Source organism: Lepidothrix coronata, unplaced genomic scaffold, assembly GCF_001604755.1.
Source record: "Lepidothrix coronata isolate B3197 unplaced genomic scaffold, Lepidothrix_coronata-1.0 Scaffold49, whole genome shotgun sequence".
NCBI lineage: Eukaryota > Metazoa > Chordata > Aves > Passeriformes > Pipridae > Lepidothrix > Lepidothrix coronata.
This window is the reverse complement of record NW_016690229.1, coordinates 4857747-4876032: the sequence shown is the minus strand read 5'-3', so window position 1 is coordinate 4876032 and position 18286 is coordinate 4857747. Positions and strand designations below refer to the sequence as shown.

Genomic DNA, 18286 nt, shown 5'->3' with positions numbered 1-18286 from the left:
AGGAATTTGCTGGCGACAGGATTAGGGACTAATTATTTTCTTATGCCGAAAGCTGTTAAAACCCAACCCTGCTTTTCCTCACCCCATAACTTTGTTAAGCTCACTGGTCATTCAACAAGTCACTCTCTTCCAGAAGAATGTCACCACTTCCAAAGCTTCCCCCTGACTTTGCCCCTGGGTTGAGAAGGTGGTATCACCCTCACACTGGCTGTGACTATCCCGTGTATCTGAGAACTAAGAGCTCAGTCTCCCCCACCCCTGCTCCAGCCCCAGGGCTTTAATTGCCTCTGAGCTCAAATTAAAGAGCAGCATCCTCTCTGCTGCACGGGTGTCCCTCCCTTAGAGTTCCCCCCACCAGGTGCTTTTAATTTATTTGTATTTCCAGCAGCGATAATTGAGTTATCAATTTTGTGCTCTTTTGGGCCAGAAGCAAAGAGATCAGAGAGCTATTTTATACACCTAATTATAGATTATTTCCCATAGCTATAAAACCACAGAGAGACAGATCCAGAAAATATGTCATGAGGTGATCTGTGTCCTCTTCATCTCTACTGGCTTCTCCCTATTGCTTCCTTAAAGTCCAAGCTGAATGCCCTCCAGACAAAACACTTGTCAAAAGCTAGGGTTACCTATTTCCCTACAGGAAAGGGAAATGTCTCCTCGCCCCAGCAGAGAGCTGCTTAAAATGAAATTCAACTTTTACTGAAATGATCTGTTAAAGCCTTTAGCACCTCATAGAGTCAGGCTGAGATTTATCCCATTTCTGTGCAGTTTGGCTATAATCTGGCTCATAATTGTGGCCCAGGGTCCTGCTGAGGAACGAAGAATTTGATTTTCTTTCCCACTAGTGGTTTTGGGGTGGGATTGGACTAGATGATCTTTAAGGTCTCTTCCAACACAAACCATTTCTGTGTTTCTATGAATTTGATGTGGCTCTTTATGCCCCCCATTATCTCCCCACTCCCCTGGTCCAGAGGTTCCTGCAGAGTCTCCCTCCATCCCACGCAGGTCCGAGCTGCCTTCAGCATCCCCAGTTCTGCCTGAGCTGCCTGGAGCACACTGCAGTGCAGAGCCAGTGCTAAAGTCCAGCAGGTCCTATTTTTATATTTACAGAAAGGGATGGGAATCGTCTCTGTGTCGGTATTAGGTTTCTGGTGGTGACATGAAGAGGCCATCCAAGATGTATGACCTAGCAAATGTACTGTAATGCACACATCACATTTGTTCTCCAAGTAAGTAGATATTGCCTAGGGTATATTACATCTGTGCTTTCATGTTTAATTTAATGTAAGTGAACTGCCTTAATTTCTCTAAATTGTAGTAATAAACATAATGCTAACAGTGATATTGCTAATAATTTATTTTGCAAGTGATTAATCAACAATGAACTATTTTAATTACCTGTTCGGAAATGCCAAACTCTAAATTAATTATGTGTCATTATATGAATTCATATGTATAAATATATACACTTATATATGAATTCTGAGGCTAATTAAAATGAATAAACCATCAGATTTGGTGAATTCATAGAGCTGAGGGGAAGGGGGGGGTCTGCTCTCCCCTGCTCTTCTGCCTTTTTGCATTTCACCCTCAGCACAAAGAGAATCACATCCCAGTGCTTTCAGTAAGTCATTTGTGATCCTAAAAAACATATTACCCAGAGAAAGTAGCAAATTCCCTGGGTCCCACCCTGCAAAGAGCAGTGTGGCCACATGGCGAGGGCAGGGGTGGGTGGTGAAAGCAGGGGTGGGTGGCAGGGGCTGCAGCACTTCTGTCTGCAGGAAATGCAGAGTGTGACTCTTTGGGGTGATCTCTGTGCCTGACCTTGGAGCTCCCTGGAAATAAAATCCAATGGGAACTTGAAGGGGGGAGAAGGAGATGATTCCCTGGTCTCAATTGTTTACAGCAATTTTTTGCAGGGAAATCAAGGATTAAATCAACAGATTTGGGGCACAGCCACAGAGTTTTGCTTTTCACCTGGTGGAGGAGACTGCATCTAGAGATGCTACAAGGCACAAAGCTGGCAGTGCTGGGGTATTTAGCACTAAGAGCACCCCCATGTGCCCCAAAATGAGGCTGGGCAGAAAAGGGAGACCATCTCTTTACAATAAGACTCAAGCCCAGAGTCCATGGCCAAGAGGCCCCCAGCCATCCAGCACTGGCCCAGCCAGCAGCAGTGGTTCCCAGTGAGTTGGTGGCCCCTGCAGCACAGAGGGCCAGGGGACTGCAGGGGAGGGAATCTCTAATTTAGGGGTGTGGAGGGAGACAGTTCTAATTGCTTGTAGCACTGGCTTGAAGAGCAGGATGATTAATGAGAGCAATGGCATGGAGGAACCAGAATGTAAGTAATGAGACCTTTATTTGATACATAATACCACTGGGACCTTCTATAAAGAGAATACCACGAGTAGGGCTAAGTTTTGCTGGTTTGGGAATGCATCAGGAAGGGGGAAAGTATTGCTGACTCTGCAGTCAAATGCTGGGGCTGTACACAACGGGACTGCAGCGCTGTTCAAAGTGAGCCTGGGACATGTTAATTCAGTCATATATTTTCAGATGCTGGAAAAACACTCTGACTTGTGCTTTAGTGTGCTGAGTGGACATATGCAGACTTGTGGGTTTAAAATGCAGTATCCAGAGCCTGATTCTGTCACCTCATGGTTGAATTCAAGCTGGGAGATGAAGAAGCCATTATATACACAAGAAGAACTTCCAGCCAAAAAATTACTTATGGTTTCAGTTGAAGGAGAAGTTGCAGATAGTTTGGGTATGGATGTCAGAAACACAGCAGTTAACAGCAGAGATGTATGAGAGATTGGGTGGTGATAACTTAGATAAATTGGTGTCTCATCCATATTAAGGAGACAGCTCATCCTCAGTTGCTGCCGGATGACATGAACAGTGGAGCGTATATGGATACTAAAATATATTGGTCTTAAAGTTAAATCCCCAAGAACCATCAGAAATAAGTCTCAGAAGCCAAAGTGAGATCTGATACACACTGCAAAAATATGCACTCTGTCAGAGCATGCTGCTCTCTCCATATAACTTCCACCATTTGTGGGACAATTATAGGGAAAACAATACTGTGATCTGTAAAACAGTTCCTGGAGTGGTTTTATTCACTAACTCAATGCTATGCATAATCATTGCCAGCAACATCTCCAGAGGTGTGTGCATAATAGAGAGACATCAAGTCAATGAGTCAAAACATCAGAAAATAAAATTCAGATGAATCTCGCATTCAAAAAATTGTATCATCTGTCATTTAACACTGTCTGAAGACCTCCTTACTGAAATAATACATCTAAACCAAAGGTTACCCCAAGCAGTAATACAATATTGTGCTGTGCTTAGGATCTACCAGGAACCAGGGTTTTCTGCACCTCGAGCGGCTGCCAAAGAAGGGGAGCTGGAGTTACAAGTCCTGTGGGGATCTTCAAACTGAAGCACCCAAAAGATTCATAGAGACAGAAGGCACTGGGAGGGTCTTTTCCTCTCCTGTACCCTGTCAAAACCTGCCAAAGCCATTAGTGACCCCCCAGCATCACCAATTCCCTTTGCTTTGTAGATATGCATAATTTTTTTTTTTTAACACCCAAATTAGCCTCTAAAAGAGGGTTTGTACCCAAATGCAAACTTAATTTGCCCTCACTGACATTACACTTCCCCGGATTAGATCTTTCATTCCTTCTGTTCCAAAACACCCATTGCGATTTAAGAAGTTCCCCTTTTTGAAAATGCAGGTTTGGAAGACCTTTAAATCCCCTCACTAAATTCTTATCGTGCTATTTCCCCAAAGCACCGTGTGTAGCATCATCTCTGCACTGCAGCTTGAAAGGAACAATTCCCTGCAGATGCAGGCGCCCGCGGCCAGGAATATCTGCTCCGGGATGCTTTGGCAGGGATATCACAGCATGGGCCATAAGGCAAGCATATATACATACATATATAAAATGTATATGTACATATATAACCTGGTCCTTGCTGCACCCAGGCAGGTGCAGGTGGGAAGAGCGAGTGCCGTATAATGAGTCCGAGTTGCTCCAGGGTGTGAGAATGAGCAATGAGCATCTCTGCTGGAAGCAAAATCAGGAACTTGGGTGAGCTTTGCTACTTAGACAACAAATCACTGGGTGTGCTTGAGGGTTCATTTTTCATTGGGAAACACCGGTGAAACGAGTACTTTGCTGCTTATCTCTTTATTGCTTATCAGTGCTTCTTTGCCCTTCATTTCTTGGAAAAGGCATGGTGCTTAAATGGGTTGAAGGGTGGATGCTGTGAAAGAACTAAGCCACCTCTTTAATCCCAAAGGCTTCATCAAGGGTTCATTTTGCTCTCCCAGAAAATCTCTGTCTTCCCAGATCACTCGCCTCCCTCACTCCGCCATCCATCCAGGTTGCCTCGTCTGTATCTGAAGGCATGCTTGCCATCCTTTGAAGAGGTAGTCTCCTCTAAAAAATCAATAGTTAACATTGTCTTTAAATAGTCTGACATTTACCTTTACTGCAGTTTTCATTTCTTTCTGGGATTGCTCAGACATTTGTATTACCCATGTACATTCCTTATTTCTCTGCCTGTAGCCACCGACCAGGAGCTTTGCAGGGATGGCAGTCCTGGTGGTGTAGCTCCCAGCCACAAATAAGGAGACTTTTGCAAGATAATTGAGAGGACTGGAGCTCGCTAATAGAAGCATCTTTAATTTATGGAAGACATCAAGTGAGAATAATTACAAGAAAAAGGGTAGCATAAATCCCTGAAGAAAATACATGCTGAATGCAGTTTTCCCAACAAGCAAATTTGAATGCTGGCCCAAAGGTCAAAATAAAAGACTCTGAGCTTCAACCTCCTGAGCCATCCACCTTTCCTTTGGCTCTTGTCAAGAACTTGTCTGGGGGTTCATTTAGAAAGCTGCTTGCACAGAGCAGGGCCATTTGCAATCTGGGAAAGTTAAGCAAATTAGCAGAATTATTAGGTAAGAGGCAATTCTCCACAGCCTGCAAAGCAACCGCTTGTTAAATTAGCTCACACAGGAGAATTGCACTGATCGAATGATGGTTGCAGTGTTTGCAGAGAGAAGACTGTGCAGGCATTTCCTTTGAAATAACACTGCTCTACTCCAGCCTAAGAATAAAAATGGAGAGTTTGTGCAGATTCCCTGGCAGGCTGGGACAGGCTCCTTGCACAAATGTACTGGAAGATGCCTTTGTCTTTTAAACACATTTCTCCTATCCAGTTCCTTCTGCCATAATAATAAAAAAACTAATAAAGAAGAACCCAACCCCCTCAAACTATTAACTTCTAAAAATAGAGAAGGTTGCAAGAGAACTGATGCCACCAGACCCCTGGAAGCAGATGGCTCGATGCACCCAATCTCCTCTGGGACTTACAAGGACACTTGGGGTTTTGCAGCCTCGCTGTCCCAGGGAGACTTTGGGAATGGAGCTTTCAGCAGCAGAAACAGAACTCAGAGTCCTCCAAGAAGCCCAGGAGAGGATGGTTCACACATGGTTTCTGAAATTTCAGTCTCATTTTTATATACTCATTGGCTATTGATTTGATATTTTTATACCTTATATAGTGCACTTAGTACAGGAAAAAAATGGATTAACCAAGTAAATGCGTTTTATTAGTGGGTCTCTGATGGAAAATTATGTCAGTTTTCCATTTAAAAGATGCATCAGATTAATCCACCTATGAATCAATCTTGTCCACACTTAAAAACCTCCTCACACCCCACGGTAAATTTTCCAGTGTGACACTGCAAACAGCGTGTAACAATTGAAGTTTTAAAATGATGAAAAGGTATTATTGTGAAGTCTTTAGCACTTCCAAAGCGGTTGAGAATGAAATGCTCATCCCCAAAGTGAAGTGAAGGTGTTACACCAGACTTAGCTCCAGATTCCCTTGCAGGAGATGAAGCTTTCTCATAAAGTCATGTACTTGAATCCATCAGCATCAGCATAAGCAGCAAACCACTGAGTTCTTCCAGCCTCACCCTACTTGAAATTCCGAACAGCACTCACAACCGCAAGCAGGAGAGTCCTGGAGACCAACAGTGTCTAAAACAAGGGACAAGACACCTTCCTAACTGCACTACATGGTCTGACACCCCATTACCAGCCCCAAGACCTGGCAGTGTTGCTGCAGTGGACATTGGCTGAATCCTGGAGGAATTGCCGGCAGATCGACGGGGAGGTTTCATCAAGCACTGGCTCCCCAGCAGCCCCAACGCAGGTGAGGCTTCCTGGGGTGTCAAGGGAGAATCTGCAAAGTCAGGCTGAGTGTAATCACCAGATAAATCCTCTGCAGTTGCCGGCAATGGACCTGAGCCATGATGCAGAAGTTCTGGTTCCAGATTGAACTTTTCTCCCAGGTATAAGAGATACAGTGTCTGGAGTTGCTTTTAGTCTCTGCCAGGCTGTTGGCTAATTTCTGGCTGTTTCCTGGTATCTCCAAATCCCTTTTTTTTTTTTTCACACTCTATCATCTGCTTTAAAGGATACAACACTTAAGCCTACACAATGATGGGTTTGAGATCAGGATTATTAAATTTGGCAAGTGCTGGCTGTTGAACACTGCCCTATGGAACAAATGGCACAGTTTTGGTTTTTCTGTTTCTTCTCCTGCTTCTTTCTATGACTGACAGATATCCCAGCACAAAGGGTTATCCCAGGTTTTATCCTTCATAGGCTTTTTTTGGCTCACAGGACCATGGTCCTCACCATGGAAAGATGGATTATGCCTTTACTTTCCAGGTGATCCACAAAAGGGCAATAGAAAACAACTGCTTTCCCAGCACTGAGAAGCAAGTGTGGCACAGGGCCATCTCTTACCCCTGACAGGATATCAGCTCGTGGCTGGACACTTGCATATTTGGGAAATAGTTTCAAATCTCTTCCCCTCTCACTCTCACTCTTTTCCCTCTCCCTCTCCCACTATGCAGGAGAAAGCAGAAGCCACCTGTAAGGTACTGCACAAAATAATTTACAGGAGGGGTGGGCAGAAAGAACTGGAGGCAGATGTTGTCTGAGGGAGGTGCTAAGAGATGTGAAATACCTATCCCACATGGATGTGGAAAAGAAGCCCTTGGTGCTGAGTCTCTGGTACCTTCAAGAGAAGACTGGCCATGCTCTGCTCCCATCACTGGGTTACTCAGCTCATTGTAGCCTTCCTGTAGCAGATGGTGCTTGTGGGCTCAGCCCCAGCTCTGTGGTGCAATCCTACCTTTCAGCCCCAGGACTATATGGAAGATCACAGTGTTTATTTTTGGTGTTGTAGAATAAAAGACAAGTGCCTATAAGCCAGCTGAGATTCCTGGGCATACACTGGTAGAACAAGCATAAGGTAAGAGCAGTTGAACATTAAAATAGGGAGCCTGTCACAGAATTGTAGAGTCATTTAGGTTGGAAAAGACCTCTAAGATCATCGAGTCCAACCATTAAATCCATGTCCAATCCAGGCAGACCAACTGCATAAGTTAATTTACATGGAGCAGTGACAAGCTGTTTTCTGTTGTAGTTCTGTTTGCTGAATACCCCAAAACGAAGGCTTTTATTCCTTGTGAGAGAAAGGAGGACTTATCCACACCCCAGGCTGGGTGCTACTACACCTCAGCACTGCTGCAGTAGCTGAGGTAATGCATGAACCCGCCAAGCTGCTACGACCAGCCACGCGCCTGCTGTCTGGCCACGTCAGACACAAAGGAAAGGACGTCTGCTTTAAACCTCAGCCAAAGAAGTTCACGTGGACACGTTTTATCTCGTGGTTGCAAATAGCTCAGGCTGTGCAGGCGGTCGCCGTTCACCAGGAAGGGTGGCAAATAAGCAGCCCGTGTGTAGGAGCTGAAGCATCCTTCTTCTGCTCTTGCTTGGATGTACAGGAGATACCATCATCCAGCCCTGTCTTCCCTTGGAAAACACATGCAGCACATCTCACTGTATATGTTTAATCCAAACTAATGTCCGACGGCTATGATATGTGTGATTATGGCAGTCATTTTTAATTAGGGGTTGTGTCAATAGTATTGATATTTTTATCGCTTTTGGGGGAAGCAGAGGATATTTTCCTGCAGGTGGACTCCTCTCTTTGTGGTTTTCTATCCCTCCAGCTGCACCCATGTTACGAAAAGGCTGTCCAGCTTATTAAATAATGAAATGTTATTAAGCCCATTCTCTGTGCAAGTTAATTACAGCAACTTACACAATACCAAATCCAAGGAATGCAGAAATTCAAATTCCCTCCATCCTGTGGCAAGATTTATAATCCTAGCCTGACTGCAATGTTTATCATTAACAGGAGCCCTGTCAGGATCAGGGAAACACTGGTGGCCCTGTGAGGAAGAGGATGCATTCAGTACCTTGCTGGGAAGTGGAGTTAGACAGGAAAGGCTCAAGCCACTCCTTGCCTGCATTGATAAACACTCTACAGGAGCTGTCTTTCACCCAGAAAGAAAAGGGAAGGCAGATCATTACATTTATTGGTCATAGTTTTTCAGGAGTTAATGAAGATCTACTAGAAAAGCCATGGATAGTAGCAGTAATATATATTTTTCATCTACCTCAAATATACCTTTGTCTCAACAGCTTTACATAACACCAGTAGAAGGTCTGACTTCTGCCTGATAAGTCAGGATGAATCTTCCTCCCAGATGATGGTCCTGGTGTAGATAGTGCTCATATGGTAGAGTTTTTAATGTCTTTAACCATCTTTAGCTTTGTATCCTGATAGCCCCTTCAGGCTACATGTCAATGCCATCTGGGAGGAAAAGAAGGGACTTCTGCTCAAGCGCTGCTGTAGCGCTGATCTCTTGACTAAAATTGTGCTTCCTTCACTTGACAAACCGTCAGCACAGAGCAATTATCTGCCTGTTGGCTTGCTTGTCCTTTCTTTTCTCTTCTCTCAGGAAAAAAAAAAAAAAAAGCACATGAAGGAAAAGGATCCACAGAAAAACTCCATGGCAGAATCCGGCTGATCTGATCGCACCACTCAAGATGTGCTTGCAGATGTATCAAAGGCAGAAGTGATCCCTTCCTTACCACTCTTTTGCCCCCTTCTCTTCCTAAGCTTGACTGGTGAATGCTCTCAGGTATTTGGGACAGATAACGTGTCTGTTTTTATCTGTCTTAAGTCCTGTACAAATATGGATATTAGAGTATTAGTGTATTTAGGCTGATGTGTTCAGCAGCTCTAGATTATGAATTGCTCCTCAACATAACGTTTGCGTTCTCCGACAAAGATCTTTATTACAGAAGAGGGTCAAGCAAAAAGGGTTACTCCTGCTAATTATTCCCTGTTATTTAATATTTGCACAAGAGGTTTGCGGGACTGAGTCCTCAGGATTGCCTTGTTTGAGAAGCTAATAGGGTTTCCGGGAAACCAGCGGTGTCTGGTGAGCCATCAGAGCAGCCTCTTAGAGGATATGGAGGACAATTAGATTTGAGGTAGTTAAGGATGGTTGGCTAAAGGTTTCTAATTACTTAGCCAGGATCTGGTCCTGGGGTTTTCAAAGTCAGCAGTAAGACTTCCCCTCAGAGCTGTGCTTTAAGGGAAATCGACTGAAGCAGATCCAATTTTCAGACCATGGGTGGGTTCATGATCTGAGCAGCTCCGGGCTGCAAAGGGCAGACATCAGTGAGCTCCATTTGCTCCAAATCCCTGCTGTTGCATCGACAGGTATTTGGGGATGAGCAGGGCTGAAACACAAGCTGTTAGGAGGGATATTTACAACTTTTTGGCCCACGCCTTAGGTTTGTCCCTATACAGTAGCAGTCCCTAGAGAGCTCCCCTGAAGTCTACCTGCTGCCTTCTGTTGGGCCTCATATTTCCTTGACTAGACCATAATGGCTGTACTGTTATAGGAATTCCATGCTAAGTGAATTGAATTTCTCATTCCATAAAGATATAATTAGGCAATAAAAACACTGGCAGCAATCTTCAAGCATGGCTGCCTGAAAGTGGGATCCACATTTAAGCACCTAAATACATGGCCCAACTTTTGGGATCCTTGTGCATTTGTGTCTTCTCTTGCTACAAGAGAACTGGAGGATTTCCTGATATTTGAGGCTCAGGTGGCTTTGGGGGAACTTAAATACGGACCACATTTCTTTAAGGAGAAAACATTTTCATTTATATTCCATGGTTTTGTTCAAGTTGCAATGCCTCCAGCTTTCCCATTTGACATTTTTTAGTAACTTAATTATCATTACCAAGGAAGAATTTTAATAATGGTGTGGTTTACATTGGATGCGGCCCTGGGGAACAAGAGAAAACAACCCAGATTGTGGGAGCAGGCGGGAGGAGAGTGGTATTTTGGAAACCCAGGCCACAACCTGCTGGCAGCATCTGTTTTTACTCAGCCTTTTCCTCTAGAGTCCCAACATCATTCACAGCCCAGACTGCCAGCAATTAGGGACTTGTGCTGAGGATTCCCCTTCCCTTGTGCTTTCATCCCCTTCCTTCCTTGTTCAGGAATCTCAGGACTGGCAGCGACACCGTTCAGTTGATGTTTGCTCAGCGACTGCTGCTCTGCTCACACAGTGATTCCTGTCTCAGCAGATGCCTTTGCCCGGTGTTTCTGAGATGGGAATTAGGAAGTGGGATTGAGTAGTGCTCAGAAACCATCAGGACCAACTGCAAAGCAATTAATCAGCCTCGAAAGACACTGTGTCAAGAAGTGACTTGGAGCTACAGAGGTGGTGGCCACTTGGCTGTTTTGCCAAGGGCACAGCTGTGCTGTGTGACTGGGACTGGAAAGCCATGAGCACCCTCTCTACCCACTGCAAACTGGCCCCGTGCTAATACAGGGATTTGTTGGAGCTGCTCATTTTCCTCTATTTGCAGGCACAAATGTCAGCAAATGCATTTTGCAAAGGCTCGAGTCTCTTCTATCAGGCCGGGTCAAAGCCCTTTTGGATGCATTGTTGAGTGTTTGGAAAGATGCTGCATTTGTGAAGATAAATAAATGAATAAATAGAACCAGTAATTTCTTTTACATGTTTTCAAGAAATCAGCTGGTGGCATGAAGGAAAAAGTGCCTGATCTGTTTGAAGTGTATGGGAAAAAAACCACATGTAGATTTCAGTAGGATTTCCACATAGATGTTTAGGCACTGTTAAGGGGCAGAAAAAAGGGCTAGCAGGATTGAGTAAGCACTGCTTTCCTTTTAGCTGAGGAAAGGTGCTGCTGCAGTAACATTGCTTCTCATGTCTTTGCCTTTCAAATACCCAGTGACATAAATATTAGATGCATGTTAAGCCTCAGATCCATCTAACAACTCCTTCTCTTGAAGCACATGAATACTCTTGGCCCTAGTAAGAACATGTAAATGGTACCTAAAGGAACAGAGATGTGGAATCAAGTGAACCAAATTCCTGGCGTGTGAAAAGAGACAAATCTCTGCACACTCTCATGCCAGGGGTTAACTTGGGCCAGGTGTCGTTAAGAAGTAAAGACATGAATAATCTCCCATCAGACTTTTGCATCCAAATGGCTCATTATGCCCGCAATATTCGTAGCTTGTGAGAGTCCTATAGATTTACGATGGCTAGGAAAGGATGACTCCCAGCTTACTTTCCCACCAATCATTATTACATGAGAAAGGGAGCGATTTTCTTTAAGTCCATTAGCATAACATTAGTGCTTATAAGGACCAGACGGGATAGAGACTTTACAAGCCTTTTAGGTCAACAAAATCAAACTGGGGACCTTTTTTTAGGAGCACATCTTTTATCTCATTAACAAAAAAAACCCATTGTTAGCTAGTACAGGCTGTGGATATTTGCCATTTGGGGCGATGAAGCTGGTATTCCCAACTCCTTCCCAGCTCTGGTATCCCTGTAACAACCCATTTCTTCACTAGAGCTGTTGAAGGAGCAGCTTGGCGCGTGGTACAAAACACAAGGAGGGAACTTCAGATCAAAACCTTTATTCTTCGATGCAGCAGATGAAACACTGAGGCACAGGGCTCCTGGGTGGGTGTGAGCAAATACATATGAAAACGCACAGCATTTGCAGTGGAAATACATGGTCCTGAGTTACAGCTGAGATCAATATTAGGAGGATGATAGAGATTATCAATCTTGAGTGGTCTCCGTTAGGCAGAATTGACTGGCAACCACATAATGACTCAGGCTCAGCCCACCAGTTTAGAGCCTGAGTGATAGATCTGCAGATGCCAGTCATCATCATTTCCTTATCAGCAGCATTCACGTCTTCTACCTGAGTCGCCCTGGTCGGGTTCAAGTGTTTCAGCCTCCAAGGTGCATCTGAGAGATCAATGCACAGCTACAGCTGGTTGAAGGGGACCAAATCCATTGAACAGTTGATTTGGTTCCATTTTACCAGCTTTAGCAAAGCATTTGGCCTCATGGGCTGTGGCAGCAGAGAGGGGAATTCTTCAGAGTCTTTTCTTTCCCAGCTGCCTGGACCTCTTCTGAACTTGCTGCCTGATGCTGCACTGGTTCAAATGGCTTCACTTTCAGGCAGTCAGGATTTATTTAAGCTTCTTAGAGGCTACGGCTGAAGAGCGGGTCTGAATTAAAGAGGCAAGTTTAACAGCAGTGGAATAATCTACAGCAGTAACCATCAGCCTGGAGCATTTTTAAACCTGATATTTGGCTCTGTCTGTCTTGAGAGCCACGCTGCTATTACAGCGTGACAGAAGTAAAGGCTATTGTTTTAATCCAGATACTTTAATTATCATTTCCTGACTTATTCCTCTCAGTGTTTTATGGTCTGCTGTCATCCTTCATGCCCTGTGTTTTGTTATCTGAAATGACACCTGACACACAGCAGCAGAGATGTCCTTTCCTACAACCAGCCCAGCCTACAGCCAAGGAACTCGGAACTGCAGAACTCTTCTCCCCTCGGGGTTCTCCTTGGCAAACAGGAGGGAAAAGGCTGAAACACCTGAAATCCTTTTTTAGAGGTTAGCAAACTTTGCTTCCCTACCATGCAGCCTCCCATGTCTTCTTATCTGGCATTAAAATCAGCATTTTCAGGAGGTTTAAGATCTGCTCAAGACAAGCAACGGTTGTATTTGACATCACCAGAAACCAACGGGGAAACGAAGGAAAGGAAGTGAAAGGTGGGGTAAAACGGGAAAAAAAAAAGAAAAAAAAACCTTTTCTTTCTTGCAATCCCATACTCAGACAATTTGTCCCCAAATGAGGAAAGCAAGTCCCTGCTACGTCGCCGCTGTCCAAGTCACTTGCGTGACGGTTCATGTCGCAGAGCTGGGGAGCTGATTTCTCCTGGAGAGCCCTGCAGCACGAACACCCCACTGCTAAAAATAACTCAGTAAATCAAATTTAAAAATCACAGCGGCTCCGATCATTTCTGCAGTGGGAGCCAATAAAGTCAGGCCTTTCCTTCTTAACCCAGAGCCACGCGCAGATATTGCACATTGCCATGTGCATAACCTATTTAAAGAATTTATATGCGTCATAAGGCAAAGGTGACTTTTCCCCCCTCTTCCTCACAGCCCACCACGCTGCAAGATGATACTGGGGAAAAGCACCTGTGCTTAGAACCACTGCACACAGAAATACTGCAAGTGGGCCAGCATTACATCTCCCCAAGAATTACAGGCTTCGCATTGTCACGGTAAGCACTGCAGATCACTTAACTGCCCAAACCCGTTACTCTAAGCTGCCTATAAATAAATGGAGGGAGAGATGGAGGGAGAAAGAGAGAGAGAATAGCTTTTAAAAAGAGCTCCACAATTAATTTAATCAAGTTATCTCTAGGTACCTTTTCAAGAGACAATCAAGCCAAGGAACTAAGTGGAAACTTAGACAGTGAAGACCTGGAAGTATTAAATTCATCCATTGGTGACTTACAGGAGGCAAAGGAAAGTAATTATTTACTGGTGATTGGGTGGAGGTGGAAGTGCCATCAGCGACTGAGGCTGTACTGAGCTAAACCCTGATGGGCACATGGGTTTTTGTTTAGAATGCACCAAGCTGCCTTAGCACCACCACTTAAAACACACTCTGCTCCTCAGGTACTCTCGTTCTGTTACAGCCCCGTTGATTTGGGGTCAGTCATTTGAAAGCACTGCTGTGGGAGAGTGGTGTGGGGTTACACTGAGCATCTTCTGCTGGGGACCAGTGCTGTCCCCACTCCCCCCTCGCTTTGCTTCAGGGAGTGCCTTGGAACATATTTGAAATCAATGTGAGTCGGCGTGGATGTTCTATAACATTTTGTTTAAATTCTCTGCAGTGAGTTATGGGTGAGGTTTTCCTTTTTAGAAAATTAGGTTTTCTCTTCTGGATGCCATTAATCAAAACTAATGATGTCTCTCTGGTGGTGAGGCTTTCCCAGCAGCTGAGAAAGAGCAGCCCATGCTACAAGCTGGAGAGAGCTGCAATAGCCTCCCAACAGGAAGGGCACAGGCAGGCACTACCAGACTTGTCTCTGGGGCTGTACCAGCCACTAGGCACCCAAGCAAGATGGATTACAGGTGTAGATAGAGGTGTGTGCTGTGTTGAAGCCCCTGATCTCTGCAGTGAGGCAGTGCCCATTCCCAAATGCCTGTGAGCCCTCACTTCTATGAAATAGGAGGTAGAGGGTTCACCTCTGCCTGCTGAGTGCTGCCAGATTCCACAGGCAGAATCTGGCAGGGTGCTGCTTTCCATTCCTGCCTGTGCCAATGTTGCAAGTGCAGTCTGCAACAGCACCACATCCAGGTCCAAAACCTCAACCACTCAACACCAGCAAGTTCAGGCTTCAGTCCAAAGAGAAGCCAGGTCTAGTCTTCTCCTCGTGAAATAGGGTCTTGCACTGGAAAGGCCCCCAGGGCCAGGAGCAGATGCTCCTGCCCCTGCTCAATGCTCCAGCACATCCCGAGCTGGGAAAAGCCTACAGGCACTGTGGGATGGCACTGGGGAGCCATGGGCACCCTGAGTGAGAGACATGGGCCAGAGGTGAATCAAAACCAAATTACTAAAACAAACCCATGCATCACTTTTCCCTCTCTGACCACCCTTGTGCAGTGCCTCTGCTTGGCTTTTGGCTACGTTGGCAATGATTGCAGGCAGGAAAAGGAGCAAAAGCCCCATTGCTATGGCAAGGAGGATCAGTAGTAGGCAACGCAAGAGAATCTGCTCTTTTGTGGATCTTTCTACTTTAGCCTCAATATTCTAATAAAGACGTGTTATAGACAGTACAGAAAAGCCAAAGAATTTATCAGCATTTGTCGATATTCCTAATGAAGCAGAAGATTCAACATGCAATAGAATTAGCCTACAACGAACCCTTGCATAGGGCCCATCCTTCCGAGTCCAGAAATCTCCTGCCTATTCCAGTCCGATACCCTTTTGAAAAATGAGCAGCCCTCCAAGCCATTATCATTATAAGCTAAAAGGCCAAATGAGACAAAGTACTGTTGCTCTTCATCTGAATAAACAAATCATTTTTAGATCAAATGCATTAACAATTTATCATTCTAAAATCCAATCAAAAGGAAAAAACAACAATACAGAACATTGATTTCCTACAGCTTTATCTTAATGAAGTGCACATTCCCTTCGTAATTAGCTTTGCAAGGGTTTTTTTTCCCCTTTCCTGCAGCTAATGTGTTATTTGATTTCCATCCAAACATTACTAAATTGGAGGAAATTTCCTCAAAATGAAGTGGCTTTTGATAATACAGGAAAACATCTACTCTCTCACATTGCTATTTTTTCCCCCCAAACAGCCATACTTATACTGCAGATGATTCAACTTTATTGCATGGTGTCTTTGCGAGGATGTTTAAATCAATGCCACAGTCACGGGATTCTGCACAATGTGCCATTTGTAAACCAGAAAATACAAGCTTGCTGCTTTTATCCTTTTCCTTACAGACATCAAATATTAATTGAACTTATATTATTACAGGGAAAAAGTGGACTGTGTTTTATTAACATTTCTAAAATTATAGATATTCAACCCAAAAAGTAGACTCCAGACAAGGCTCGAGAGCCTTCCGCTTGGATTTTATTTGACTTAATTAAAAAGCACTCAGTTCCTTTGTGCACTAAAGTAGTTGCTGACATCGCAGTAGCCACTCAGTCTTTCAAACCCCAACTATTACCTGAACTTAATAAAGTGTCTATTTAATTTATACACCCTCATGAACTCACCTGTCTCCCACAAACACAATGTGGTTCCTGCTAATGAGCAGCGAAGGCAGCAACTTGACGGCAAACTCACCAGCACCCTGGGGTAACTCAGCTGCCCCAAAACATTATTTCCATCTCCTTTAATCTGCCTTCTCTACCATTAATGCCACTATCCAACCTCCACAAGCCAGCGATTCACCGCGCATTGCTGGAAATGCTCTTTACCAGGCCACCTCTCCCTTTCTCCCCTAAATCTCTCTTCTAAAATCTTTTCTCCTTTAAATGATGCTGAACAAAGGACTGTTGCTTTCACCCTGCTTCACTGAGTACTTGCTGAAATGAAATGGCTAATTTGATAGCCTGGTTTTATCTGGATATATTGCCAAGGTACACGACAATATCTATGACAGGGAGTGAAGTCCCAAACACTACAGTTATCACCTTATTCCTTAGTTATACAGAACATCTAAAGTGACCTTATCTCCGTCTTAATCCAAATTTTGGTCCTAGGCCTCTTGTAAAACTAATGGTCCCATTTCAAGCACAGACCTGCTCGGTTCTGCCAATGAAGAGTATCGTTACCTGGAGGGAGCTGGCTCCTTGTGGGATAAAGGTGGTCCCTCCAAAGCTGTTTTCCTGAAGCACAAGGCTCTAAGCAGGTCTCTGGGAGCTGCAGCTCCTGAAACCGGACATGGAAATAGTTGTGGAGTTGGATTTTTTTTTTTCTACTACTCACACTCTCAAAAGAGAACAAAGCCGCTCCCTAATACAGTTTGTGCATTTTATGGACCTAACAATTAAATAGGTTTTAAAACATGTGCTGACTGCATAATTCCATACAGGGGAGTGCACTCAGCGTTTTTAAACAGCAACTGATACCAGATACCACTTAATAGTACAAAACACCAGCAGTCCCGTTAAAATCAATAGAAAATTAGATGCTATGAAAATGCAATATGTGTCCAATTAGTTATAATTGGAGCAAATGGTGATGCAGATAAACTCCTGGAGGAAGATGTATTTGTCCGGAATGCTCCCTGCCTGCTGCCAGCACGGTGCAGGATCGGCCATGGCGGGCTCTGCCATACCCTGGGCATGAGTGATGAGCCATCTCATATACGTGTGTTAACTGTTATCTAATTATGGAGTTGCTCCGAGCTGGCAGGACGGCTTTGGTGCACCACTGTGCGTGGTGAGAAACGATCGGTTGTCACATGGAAACCTCCCTGTTGGACTTGACAAATTATGCCAGCAAACCTGTTTAAGGACTAAAAAATCCTTGGACGTGGTGACAGGCAGAGAAAGATGCTGTGTTATTTATTTATTTATCCGGCGGAGTTCAAGAATTGTGGCTCAGTCCCACCAATACTCACTTTTTTCCCTGCCTGCCTGTTGTTATATCAGTTCAAACTCCTTCTCACCAATTATTTTCCAGGCTTCTTTCAACTCCTAAAAACTCAGCTGTGCGGCGAAACGGGAACTAGGTTATGCAATTCTAACGCTTTATTTTTAACATCTTTGGTGCAACATATTGGCCTCCTCTTTGTTTCATCTTATGACTAAAGAAAATGAGTGAAGATCCTCTATCACAGCAGCACAGAAGGTACATCCCCAACCAAGCATCGCTCCAACCCCTTCATGCTCTCACACTGGATGAAAGCACATCACTTGCAGTACAACAATTATTAATTTGCAGTGATTTTTTTCATATAAACCCTGTAAAGTAACAGTTATTTTACCAAAACCATCAGTTCAGAGCTAAGGAGCAATAACTTTCTCCAGGGTTCATATTTTATTCTTGTTTTAAACTAATAATTCAAATTATTACAGACTTATGGCCACAAAAAAAAAAAAAAAAATCAAGGCTGATGTTTACCCAGACCTGAAACCTTTTTACATTATTGGACACAGTTACTTACACTGTTAAGGGAACTGTCTCTCAAGAAAGGGAAAAAAAGAAGAAGTGGCAGCTTTTATTTGTTACGCTGACTCAGCCGAACAGTGGAACAAGAAACGTTAAGCCCCAATCCATAACTTCTGTGGCCGCTCAAAGGACGTATTCTTCCTCGACACTGATAAAAGTTTAATATGTAGTTGCCGAGGTTTTTAATAAACTTGTCAACAAAAGAGCAAGGCAAATTGATGGGGACCTTCCCAGGAATAAATTCAGTTTCAAA

General features: G+C 44.1%; 1 long non-coding RNA gene across 3 annotated transcripts in view; it reads right to left on the bottom strand.

The window, feature by feature from the left end:
* Window positions 1-18286, bottom strand: part of LOC108497590 — a 62976-nt gene that overhangs the window by 33821 nt on the left and 10869 nt on the right. The window contains exons 4-5 of one of the 3 annotated variants that reach the window (XR_001874895.1): window positions 5394-5517; window positions 3956-4457 (exon numbers count right to left, since the gene is read on the bottom strand). The exons of 1 other annotated variant lie outside the window; for it this stretch is intronic. This is a non-coding gene — a long non-coding RNA (uncharacterized LOC108497590). Of the gene's footprint in view, window positions 1-3955; window positions 4458-5393; window positions 5518-18286 lie in introns of those variants that run through there. One more of the 3 variants, XR_001874893.1, reaches the window with a different exon arrangement.